The 12,931-nt window shown below is 33.6% G+C and overlaps 1 pseudogene; it reads left to right on the forward strand.

Annotated features, from left to right (window-relative positions):
• The first annotated feature begins 552 nt into the window (after positions 1–552).
• LOC106009290 (cytochrome c pseudogene) lies at positions 553–834 on the forward strand (annotated as a pseudogene).
• Positions 835–12,931: the final 12,097 nt, after the last annotated feature.

The following is a 12,931-nucleotide window of genomic DNA, read 5'->3' on the forward strand; positions in this document are numbered from 1 at the left end:
TGAGCATGACACATCAGTTAGGTTCAGGAATGAGCTTGTTTAGAGCAGAAGGTTTTGTGGCAACAATTCTCCTTTAGGTTCTAAAATAATGTGATGAATAACAATGAGAAAAAATTTCCATACTACTTCAGATGGTATAGTATTTTCCCATGTGTCGAGATAGAGATATCTTGAATATATACCACTAATAACATACAATTTTCTAGGCCTCCCTGAAATTTGACATTTTAGAGGTTCCAGAGACATTTGAGGATTATGTGGAAATGATGTATTCCTTTGCAGAAAAAAATGAGTGATAATTATAATATATATATTTCAAAATTTATTGACCCATCCAGGAATCTAAAATACTGTATTATGAATTGCCTATTTGTTTAATCAAGGCCATTAAGATTTATTTTTCTAATGTTTAGTAAACTTTTATTTAAATAATTTTTATTTAAAATTATGTAGTTAAGAGAGAGGAATGTCTGGCATCTGAGCTGGAATCTTCTTTCGTGGTAATGACCAAAGAGTTGTGAGAACTGGGCAGAAGCCACAGCAGATTTAAAAATGGGTGATGTTGAGAAAGGTAAGAAGATTTTTGTACAGAAATGTGCCCAGTGCCACACTGTGGAAAAGGAAGGCAAGCACAAGATCGGGGCAAATCTCTGTGATCTGTTTGGGCAGAAGACTGGTTGGGCTGTTGGATTCTCATACACAAATGCCAACAAGAACAAAGGCATCACCTGGGGAGAGGATACATTGATGGAGTATTTGGAGAAGCCCGAGAAGTACATCCCCGGAACAAAATGATCTTTACTGACTTTAAGAAGAGAGAAAGGGCAGACTTAATAGCTTACTTCAAGAAAGTTACTAATAGTAATAGACTATTACTAATAGAAATAGTCACTATCTTATTTATTATAAAACAGAAATTTCTCATGGCTTTTTTATGTGCACCATAATTTAACAGATCTTCTACACCAGAATTCAGATCTGAATGGCTGACAATATTTTTGTTGGACAGTCCTGATTTACATAAAATTGGCTTGTAGTTAAGTGGACATCTTTTTTCCCAAGTTTTGACAATAATTCCAGTTCAGTAAATACTACCACTGTTTTCCCTTTCTACAGATATAGTTGGACTTGATTAGTAATGTTCAACTTTTCACAAAGATGGAGACTGTCATCTCAAAACCTACTGAAAGTTGGTTTTATACTTAGTATTATATAACTGCTTATGTGAATGTTTAAATACCAAGAAGCAAGAAAGTCTCACCTATTTTATGTTTATTAGCCTGTTGAAAGTATTGTCTAGATATAAGTGACAGGAAGAAATTGCAATAAGAAACAATTAACAAATGAAGAAGAGGTGAGAGAGAAAAGAGAAAATAATTTTTACAATAGATGGTTAAAAAACTGGGGAATCTATATGTTTAAAACAAACAGTTACTGTTAAATAAAGTGTGTGAAAACTAATATTTTATCAGTCCCTGCGTTCTATATGGTCAGATTTGTTTTGTTTGCTTTTCAGTAGTAAGAAAGCAAATGATGAAGGACTTCATTTTTTCAGATCATTAAGCCATTAGAAAATAATGAAAAGTATTAAGGGAATCAGGGAAGTGGGTACAAAAAACTGGTAGCATAGAAGCTGGAAGTAAGAAAAAATTGAAGGAAAAAAAGATCAGAATTCATTACCATAAAGACATTACATATAAGAGTAAATGTGATACAGTTTTAAGCTGCAAAATTATAACACACATCATCTGTTTATCATCTCTCTCCCACTCTATAGAAAAGTACAGGCTGGGGATTTAGCTCAGTGGTTTCAACGCCTGCTACACAAGCTCAAGGACCCAAGTTCAATCCCCAGTATCAAAAAGAAGCAAAAAAAAGAAAAGCACATTGAGAACAAATAAAAATATTAGTTTACTGACAAAAAATTTGCTTTATAATACAGCACTCAGGAAAAAATACTGATGAAAAATACAGCAAAATTCAAAAACAGTTTACCAAATAGATCTAAAAGAATCCATTAGACACTATTAAAAGCAACTACTGAAGTTTAACATGAGAATTCTCAAGAGAGGGCAACATTTTTCACAGTATATCCATATCATAGACAGTAAATGGATAAACCAAAAAGAAAAAAAAAAACCCCACAAAATGAGAATTCTGATATTTTTGTGAAGGTAACAAGAGTTCTGCAGTTGTGAACACCAATCAATACTATCTTCTATTTTTTTTTTTTTTATTCTATTTTGACAAAATCCTGTCCAGGGAACTGTGATACATTCCATATGTAGTTGAAAGTGTCATTTAAACATTGTCTCACACATCCACAAAAGCTCATGGCTTCCTCATCTACTTGCAAGAATCCACAGTTAGGGTTTCAGATGCCTTTGAGATCCAAGGTATCAGAGACAGACACAAATTCATGCATTGAAATCATGTACCCACAATAAAGGAAGCAGATCTTGATGAAGTAAATTTACAGTGATACCAAGTTATCAACTTCCAGGATATAGTCTATCCCATCAGCAAGCATTTTCACCTATGAAATGCAGTCCATCACAATAATATTTTCAATAAAATTTCTGCAAAATTAGATGATAACAAGACCATGATATTTTAAATTGAATGAATTTGAAGATAGTTAAGAATTAGACTCCCAGCGGAATACTTTATGTCACAAGCTATGAGCACTACTGTTTAATGTACACTCATGCTCCATCTGCTTCCTTTTCCATTACTCGAATCTCCTAACCAGTTTCTCATGCACACTTTCCAGCTCCATGCTGTGTTTTCTATTTATTGAATACATTTCTCACTTCAACATTTTTCCACCTGAGCTGGCAATTGTGGCTTTATGGCTGTACACATGCAGGTCTCCCTAGATTATGAACTTCATATTTTTTCATTTGCCTCATGCTTCAGTTCTCCAGCTTAGTAGGCCCTAAAATGTGCAAATTGAGAGGTGTTTTGAGGCAGCCATTGCTATTCGAGGCCATTGAGTTGTCATCAATTAGATTAAAACATTGGTTTACAAAAATAATGTTTTCTCTTTACTTCATAAAATATAAAACACTCGCAAAAGGGAACCCAGCTGTGCTAAGAAGGAAATTACTTTATGTGGGTAAGCAAACATCTTCTGGTCAGGGCTGCAATGTATTATTCAAGTCCACTTTACTACATCAGTTTTAAAGTAATGTGAATGTTATGTGTTGTTTCTAAGTAAAATCAGGAAGAGGGGAGTCCAAAGAGTTGACTCGTTTTGTTTCTTTTTCCTCTTCAAACATTCAGGGATCCATTTTGGGTCTTAAAAAGTATGTTATGTGCAGCTCTATGAGTAAAATATTTTTAAAAATAATAAATAATCAAGGTCCTTATTTTCACAATATCTAGAAATTCTTTATTTTAAAAATGTTTATAAATAAATGAATGAAAATCCAATCCAAAATTTTGAGTCATGTAATATTATAAAGTAACCAAATACGTAAACATTGCTTACCTTAAAATATGCATTGAATTTTGAAAGGAAGGAAATAGAAGAGAAAGACAAAAACATATTTTTTGTTCCTCAGTGAAATAAAAAAGCTTTATATTTAGCAGACTGCAAAAAAATCCCATGCAATACATTGTTATTGCCAGTTTTCCAAGAGCATGAATTTTTGTCTTAAAATCATAAGAAACAAAGAACATATTCTATTTTCATGGACAGGTAATGTCTTCTAGTTTGGTCTTTAATATCACATAAATTGCCTTTTAATCATTTGTTGTGAGCACAACAACTAATTAAAAACATGGTCTTCCATCACAATCTTTTTGATGCAAATGTATGACAGAATACTATCAAAAAGCCAGAAATGATAGAGCTAGTTGCCTTGCTATAAAAGTAGCATTTATTCCTGCTGGCAGATGCATTTGCCAGGAAATGTCTAATGTAATAAATTTAGACAATTTAACCAGCATGGTAGATTTGTCCATTTTTGCTGTCAAGTTATCTACATTGGCACTTAACCCAAAAAAGAGAAAGAGACACATGACAAACTTACAATGAAAGACCTCCAGATCATTAGTGGTTGTCAAATAAGGTATTTTAATGGCTCCTTATATGGACATACATACATGCATATGTATCATATAGATGATAGAATCAATATCACCATATAATGACAAGTGATCTTAGTCTCTTGCTTCCTGAAAGGAAAAGGTAAACCTAATATAATTTGCCTTTCCTGCTAAATACATTCTAAAAAGTTAAATAATACACAAAATATACAGGAATCTGTCAAATGCTGCCTAACCCTATCAAATACAAGTCAGTGCCATGATAGCAGCTGACTAAAATTTCCTCCAGTGGAGCTGGTGAATGCACTGGACTCACAGAATGCCTAGAAATGAGACAGAATTACACTGGCATTGTATAAATAATCTAACTGTGACCTATGGGGTTAAAACCTATAATTGGAGTGATACTTCAAAGCAATGACTACTTTTTCAATGCTATTTTGTGCAGTGAGATAGGAAGATGACTTGTTGGGGTTTTATTGGCCAAGAATAGTACTGCAAAAGTGATATTTTCAACAGCTGCTGGTGCATTTGTGCTCTGACAAATTAGAGGCTAAATCAAAGCATTAAAGAACATCAAAGGCTTAATTTAATGCAAAAACAAGTACTCCAACTGGATCTGTTTTGCAGTGAATTAATAATGCAGATTTACACAGAATGTAGATGCTTTGCTTTTTAAGGTTTGGAAGAACATTTTTGCTTACAAAACATAAGATCCAAAGACCATCATTTTTTAACTGTGCAAAAGCAATTCAAAATAATTTGGTCTTCTGAGTAAATTATTGAAATTTACTAAGTGATTGAAATGTGTATTGATTAGCAAAGCTAAGTCTATATTACCATGAAGGTAATGGCAGAAAAGATATACTATTAAACTACTGGGCTCAGCTTCTATTTTACTTGATAATTTCTTTAAATGCTGTAAGTATTCCTTATCTGTGATTTTGATATAAGGGAAATGTATGTGTATGTACACACTGTTCATGCTGTACTGAGGATTTATGCATATTCAGCACACTTTTCTATGTACCTAAGAAAAATTCTTTTCAAAGATGAAAATCATCTTAGAGACATTTAATGGAAATTGAAAATGCAAATAAAAATGTGAATTTATTAATGCTATTCAGTGTCGATATGAACACTAAAGAAAAATAGTTCTAAGATGGTGAATTTTTAGCTCTAAATATATTTAGAAATTTAAAATGTCCATTCTACATAGGTTGAAACATAACCAAAGTTTTAAAATGGTATTGGGATATTTTGAAAATCATTTATAGCAAGTGTGTGAAGCTAGATTTATCCTATTTTTTCACTAAATTCTAAATATTACATTTAGTCTAGGACTTTCCTAGATAAATACCAAAGCATTATCTGAAAAACACAAATTTTAAAAATAAATGAGGGAAGTATTTCCATGAAATATCCCCATATAATTATAAGATTGGCATTGCAGAAACTAAGAACAAATGGAGAAACTAAGAACAAATTTCAGATTCTTCCATTGGAATATACGGTCATTTATGCAATAAAAATTTAATAGTATAATGTTTCATTTACTCTTATAAAATATTTAAGATTATGCTTATTTAAAACTTTACTTTTTAAAAAATATTGATCATTAAATATATCATCTAAGTTAATATTAATTTCTTTTTTGGGCCAATAAGGGCAAAGTATTAGATGTAATTACTGTTCATTTCCTTCAGAAAGAAAACATTCTGTCAACCCACTCTGGTGAAAAGTGCACAAAATATCTGAGCTCTGATGTAAACATGAGTGTTCAGTTTTAAAACAGTGAATTTGTATCTATTATATATTACAATAAACTCCCCTTCCTCATTAATTTTACTGAAGTCTCCAGATGGGAAACAAAATATTAATTTTGTTCAGCCTTAGGCATTGTTGACTGTTAAGGTACTCACTAAATCACTGATCTTATTCACATTAGTATTAGATTTCTGCTATAAAAATTTAGGACCCTTGGGTATGGAGTTCAGTTTGTCATAAGTATAATTAATTGTTTTTAAAAATGATTAATTTGTCAAAATGGCAAAAAAAAAAGTATTGAGCAGACGAGGCTCCTGAGCAAGCTAGCCTACCTTCAAGTCATGGTAATACTCATGAAATTATGCAAATTAATTGACTCTTTCAATGTTGCATAAAATGCTACTTCTAGTATAGTGCATGGAACATTAAGTTGTTCATCCAGCAAAAAAATAAGAGGGAAAAAGTTGCATTTCAGAGGCTGGAATCTTTAGAAGCAAGGCCTTATGGTTAAGGATTCTCACAACTACAATCTATTTTTCTACAGAGCAATTGGCTTTCAACAATTGCACACAAAACTTGTGCTTTTTATTACAATTTTTTCTCCAAGCAATTGTCAAGAAAAAATCAGCTATGTCTTGTAGGTTTTCTGCTCTCTTAAAACAAAAAAAGAGAAGTGCTTTTTACTATTCAAACATGCTAAAGGAAAGTGATATTTATTCTAAAAACAATTTAGCAATGCAGATTTTTCCTGAGAAAGATTTATAAAAGACCCCCAGAAAATAATATAATATGTTAAAAAATCTCAATCATTTGTTCATTTCAACTTAGTTTACTTGCTAAATAGTAAAAATCAGTGACAAGTCATATAAAAAGCAATATCTTGGGAATAATAATCCCTCCATAGTAAATGCAAAAGTTGATTTTCAAACACCATGATAAGAATAGGATATATTAGTTCAATTTTATTATCATAAGCATATTCTTATTTTAAATCATGTCCAGCTAACAAGAAATATAATTCAGAAATACGCAGAATTTAAATTTTAAAAATTAACAAAATTGTCTTATGGAATTACCAGGCCTACTTTCAGGAAATAATAGACTCTCCCACGTAAAGGTTGAGGCCTGCATCAAAGAAAGACTATATCCTCTCCTTTGCAACTGTGCTCTCCATTAGACAAATGAACTCAAGCAATCAATTATTATGGTTTGAGGCAACAATTCCAGCCTTGGTCTAAGAGACATGTATTAATTTTCAACTCTCCACCATCAATAATATTGCATTAATAAACATAACAAAGCACCGCTGCCACAATGTAATATCTCTCCATCAGAATCCCATTGTTTTGGAGTTTCTCATTTTTTACACTAATTTAAAAGTGACTACTTGACTATAAAATTAAAACATTTGATTTTTACCTTGACTGTTTTATCTTAATGTTCATATATATTTAAATGACTTGCATAGGCATATCCCATGCTTTGCAATGGTCCTAATAGTGTGTTTCCATATATATTTAACTTACATTTCATGAGAAAATCAAGACACAATACAATAGATATTTCTAACAGCAATTAATCTACTTTTTAAGATAAAATATAAATTTAATTCAAAGATTTACCCAGGAAATAGACAAGTTTTCCACAAAACATCTTTAAATTATAGATTTTGAAATTTGTTCTAAACTAACACAATTCTTGGGGAGAGGCTTGGCATTACTACTGCAATATAGTGATTATCAACATTATCAATCCATTTATTTCTTAGTCTATACACTAATCAAGCAAATGTTCTCACTTTATCCTATTCAGAGTAAGGCTGTATTGCCTAGGTATGTAAACAAACTCTAAAAGTAAATATTTATGTGTAAAAAGGGCCAAATTTCCCCAAACTAGTTTCCTATCTACACAAAAGAAAATCAATGTATTAAGAATACAGCATATAGTATGATTTCAGTTCTTTCTATATGTGTAAAGTTTTAAATATATTCTTTTAAAACTAAAAAATCAGAACAACACATACTTGCAAACATTCATGTCTGAAAAGTGCTGTAACAAATAATTACCTAATGACCTAGTGAGTATACCCATTTGTGAAAATCAGAAAATAATAAAAGAAAACATGGTTATTTAAACTAATTATGACCTATCTATGTAATTACCTATTTCTGCCACCCAAGTTTGTTTTAATTCATCTACATTTATAACTCTATAACCTATGCATTTTCTACGCAGTTAAACAATTTGGATATACATATACACTGTGGCAACTTCTACATGACACCTATATTTCTATGTATAGTGTATCAATTGTTATTTCCTAATACACTTGCTAAAAGCAATATAAACTAAGTTACTATATTTTGTTTGAAAACCCAATTTTTATGCTTTCATTCTGCCTGAGGTGATTTCAGCCCCAGCTGGGAGTCTCTAGCTTATTGATGCAACTTTAGACAGAAACTAGATAAAAACTGCCATGGCCTCTTTCACCAAAATCTGGAGTTCGTTGAGACAATTCAATTTTTAATATGCTGTTTAAAAATGACCCACGCTAATATATGCAAACAGGTGTCATATTCAGCAATGTCCAACTAGTACCGTCTTTGTGCCTTAGATGGGACTTAGAAATCCCCAGGTTTCCTGCTCATCACAGATTCCCTAGGTCAGAACCCCAACTCTCCTTAAGAAACCATCTTTCATATTAATTCCATTCCCTTCTTTTCTTTCCCCTACCCCTCCCACTTCCTTCCCCTTTGCCCCTTTTCTTCCTATTTCACATGAGAAAATGGAAAAATAGGAACAAAATCTTTGTAAATAGGGAGGAATGGAGGGGTTGAAGGGAAGGCTAGGCAAGGGTGAAAAACAAGAACCAAGAGAGATTATGTAAAGGTGCAAATTTCCAATGATGAATGTCATTATACTGTATACCTAAAATGTACCAATGATTAGAATGAATAATCGATAATGCAAAATAGGAAGAAAAGGTCCAAAGTGGTAGGGGTAGTGGGAGGGGCAGGGGAAAGGAAAGAAGGGAAAGGAAAAATGCTGAGAAATGGAAAAAATGGAAATAAAGTCTTTGTAAATAGGGAAGGGTGGAGGGGGTGAAGGGAAGGCTAGGAACGGGGAAAAAATAAGAATCAAGATGCATCATGTAAAGGTACAAGTTCCCAATGAGAAATGTAATTGTGTTGTGTACCTACAATGTACCAATAAAAGAATTTAAGAGAAAAAAAAAAGAACCCTTCTTTCACATATACACAAGGGATCACTATGTATTAAGATTGCTTACACAGTGTCCTGATTTCTCAGATATATGATCCCCTCTGTTCTTTCTTCCAACAATTATAACTATTTTATGAGGAGCAATTTTAGAAATAAAGCATGTATAAAGTCAATATTTGTACACATGGGTGATTTTTAGAGAATAGACTTAGAAGAATGATTAAAATTAGGAGAGATTAAACAGATACCGTGAAAAGTGCACAAAACTTGAGGTTGTAAAATACTTTCACCATTGTTCATTCAAACAAAGGCATAAAGGTTAACAGACCATAGTCAGGATTATCCTTTATTGAGTTCTTACCATGTGTTAGCAATGCAATTAGATCTAAATTTATCATTGACTTTATCCTTCAATACCATTCTGTGAGGTAGATATCTTTGCTTGTATCTTATATGAGGAAACCAAGTTGTAGAGAGATCAAATGCCTTGCTGGAGGGTTTTAGTCATGCAAATTATAAGCTGCACAGCTCAAATTTCATATGCCAGAATTGCCTGCCTCCAAATTTTGTTTCCTTAATCATTAATGTTTATTATATCCTCTGTCATTTTTAACAGGAAGCCTTTGTAGCCCTATTCCCCACCCCAAATCAACATTGAGCATTACTGTAGCCTTTTGTCAGTGATTGCATATTTCTCAAAAGTAAGATTTTGTATTTCTTTTAATATAGCATCTACAACAACATTTCACACACAGTTAGTGCTCTTAAATGATCAACTGAAAAGAAACTAGACAATATACCAGATTCAAGTATTTGTTATTGTCATGATCAGTGTTCTTTTTATTGTCCAAAAAACAGCCTAAAACATTTATTTTATTTTAAAACAAGTGGTCTACTTAGCAAATTTACAGTCATCACTACTATTTTTCATCACTTAGTTACCCAAGTAACAAAAAATAAAGTCTTTTTGTTTCTTATAAATTCTAGAATAGGGCTGGGGAGAGGGGATTGGTCAGTGGGAGACGGATTATGTGTTATATGCAAGGCCTTGGGTTCAATCTTTAGCACAACAAAAAGAAATAAAACAAGAATACGCAAATCTAGAAATATAATATACTTTCAACTAAACTAAAAATATCTACAGGCTCCACTTCCATAAAAGCCTTCAAGAAAAGACAGTAGGAATCCATCAATTTGTGCCTTTTCCTTGGAAACCCTCACACCAGAAAGCCCAGGTTTGTTTCAGAAGCTGCAATGTGTTATGGATTAACAATCCACATAAAAAAGGACCAAAGCAACACATACTCAACAACTTCATTTGCATTACAAATAGGTAACCTGCCATGGTATTTTGCTGCCCCACTGACACGTTGCCAGGGAACAACAGAAAAATAAAAACCAGTGCAGTCTACTCACAGGTGAGGAAAAGGGCTTGAATAAAGTGAAGCCGCTATTCAATCTGTTATTCAGCTCTCCATATAAACACACACCCTCTCTCTCCCCCAGCCAAGAAAAGAAAGATGACAGAGGCAGCCAGCCCTGTGTACTGGAGGTCCCCACATGGGGGGACCCTGAGGTGTTGCACATGCTGAACAGAATGTTGAAGAAAAGTGAAGAAAAGGAGGTAGCAGTGTGGAGCAGAGCCACTATACTTCACGCCCAGAGAAAAGGCATTTTAAATCTAATAGCAGCACCTCAAAATAAAGGAGTGATAATTGGTTGTAGCAATTGCCAGCAGTAGCCTTAGCTAGGCCAGGGGAGGCTATTCTGAAGTGCCAAGGCAAACTCATTTTAAAGCAAAAATCTCATTCAATGAATATTAAATCCCCCATAATCTAGGTTTCTTTTAAAGTCCATTGTCATGGTTTTTGACAGTTTGTTTGATCCCTGCATCTATTCATCCTGTAAAAACATATCTGACTAACAAATAAATTGTGTTTGAGAGGGCAATGACTTGTCCATGGCTAACGCCCAGTGAATAGGAGACCAAAGAGGCCTAAAACGTCACTCTTCAATATCTGACTCAAAAGCTTTTATATTCTTTGCACTGGCATGTTGCCACACTCTGACTTGTACTTCGTGTAACCTTACTCATCTAAGCAACCATTCTCTTTCTACCTCCTGAACTAGATGTACCATGTAGACTTACATTTATTCTGCCTCTACTTATTTACACTGCCCTCTCTCTTGGTCACATTTGAATTTCATGAGGTCCCTGGCTATTCAAACTAATTCCTCTGCTTTGGTCAATCCCGGGGAGATTATCATTGAAAACAAAGAAAAGGACTCCCCGTGCTAAGAAGGGCTACTCTACCTGACCACATGGCCACCAACAATTGACGCCAGCCACCAAATTCCTCCTCAGCCAGACAAAGAATCAGAAGGCAAGGGGAAGCCTAGGTGTCAAGGCAATCTGAGTCTCTCCTTTGTTTTTCCTAAACTAGTAGGTAATTCCCTCGCCACATAGGCCAGCAATATGGTGTCAACAGAGAGCTTGTCAGAAATGCCGAATTTCAGCTTGCAGACTATATGAAGTGGTTCTTCCACGGCCCCAGGTACAGGCAGTTTATTGCACAGCATAGTTTGAACACAATGCTCTCTAACTACATTTCATTGGAACAAAAAGATCTTTTGAACTTCTGAGGCAGAAAAAGCCTTGTTCAGGGATAGTTATCTGAAGGGAAGCTTGGGTATCTTGTTGATAAAGATACAAAACAAGTGTGCATGAGGAGCAATACTTACCTCCAGTTGTTCTAATTAGATCATTGTGACACGGCACTCCTGCTTACAACCAGACATAAAAGCAAGCTGGATCCGAAGTCTCATCCTGTAATGACTGCTGGCTTTGCTGATGGTTAGAGGATGTCTGAGCTGTTGACAAAAGCTCTGGGTAACACCTTATGATAGCAGGTTCTTGAAGGAAACATCAAGACTCCTAAGTTCTAGAATCAAGTGGGGCTCTAGGAAAATGAGGTGCCTCACAACCCTATAACAATTATACAGCAATGAGATTTTCCCAGATCAGTGAAAATTCTGAGGCCTATTGACATATAATTTCATCTTCAATGTGATACTCAATTATTATTACAGTAAAAAAATTGTAAAATATTTGTTGTAGGGATGGGGATTTAGCTCAGTGGTTCCGTCGCCTGCCTCGCAAGCTCAAGGTCCCGAGTTTGATCCTCCATACCAAAAAAAATCCCAAAAATATTTGTTGTATTTAAATGAAAGCAGACAGAAATGAATTGACTCATTAAGTTTCCTAAGCAAATTTAAATGTATTAGACCAGAGATTACGTTAATGAGAAATAATACCATTTCTGTGATAGTATTGAGAACCAAAAAATGTAATCTCTGTCTTAAAATCAGAATTTAGAAAACTAGATATAATTACACATAAAATTTGACTTTCTTTCCTACATAAAGTCTGACTAGATATCTTCTTCAGGATATTAATAATATATTTTTCAAAAATTATATGTCAAAATTAATTTCCTGGGAAATATAGAAGCTATATATAGCTATATCCATAATTCAAAGTCACTTGAAATTGTACTCACACAACTTTTTTTTCCTGAATCTATGTACATTTTGTACAGTTGAACTGATTTTGGCCAGAATGAACATAGCAAGAAAGTCTGGTGGTTGGCAGTGGCTCTCCAACCTCTAATTAATAAAATCCAAATTATCAAACAAATAGAAGAAAAAATAAACTTTGTTGCAAAAAGAACTAGGCTATCCCATAGGTTTTATCAAAATCATATAGATTTAGGGCCAAGGATTTAGCTCAGTGGTTTCGCCGCCTGCTGTGCCAGCACAAGGACCCAAGTTTGATCCCCGGTACCAAAGAAAAAACAAAATCATATAGATTTAGATAATGTCAAGAACA

The sequence above is a fragment of the Heterocephalus glaber genome, unplaced genomic scaffold (assembly GCF_053883595.1).
Source record: "Heterocephalus glaber isolate CG9 unplaced genomic scaffold, H.glaber_assembly_v1.0 deba00001504, whole genome shotgun sequence".
NCBI lineage: Eukaryota > Metazoa > Chordata > Mammalia > Rodentia > Bathyergidae > Heterocephalus > Heterocephalus glaber.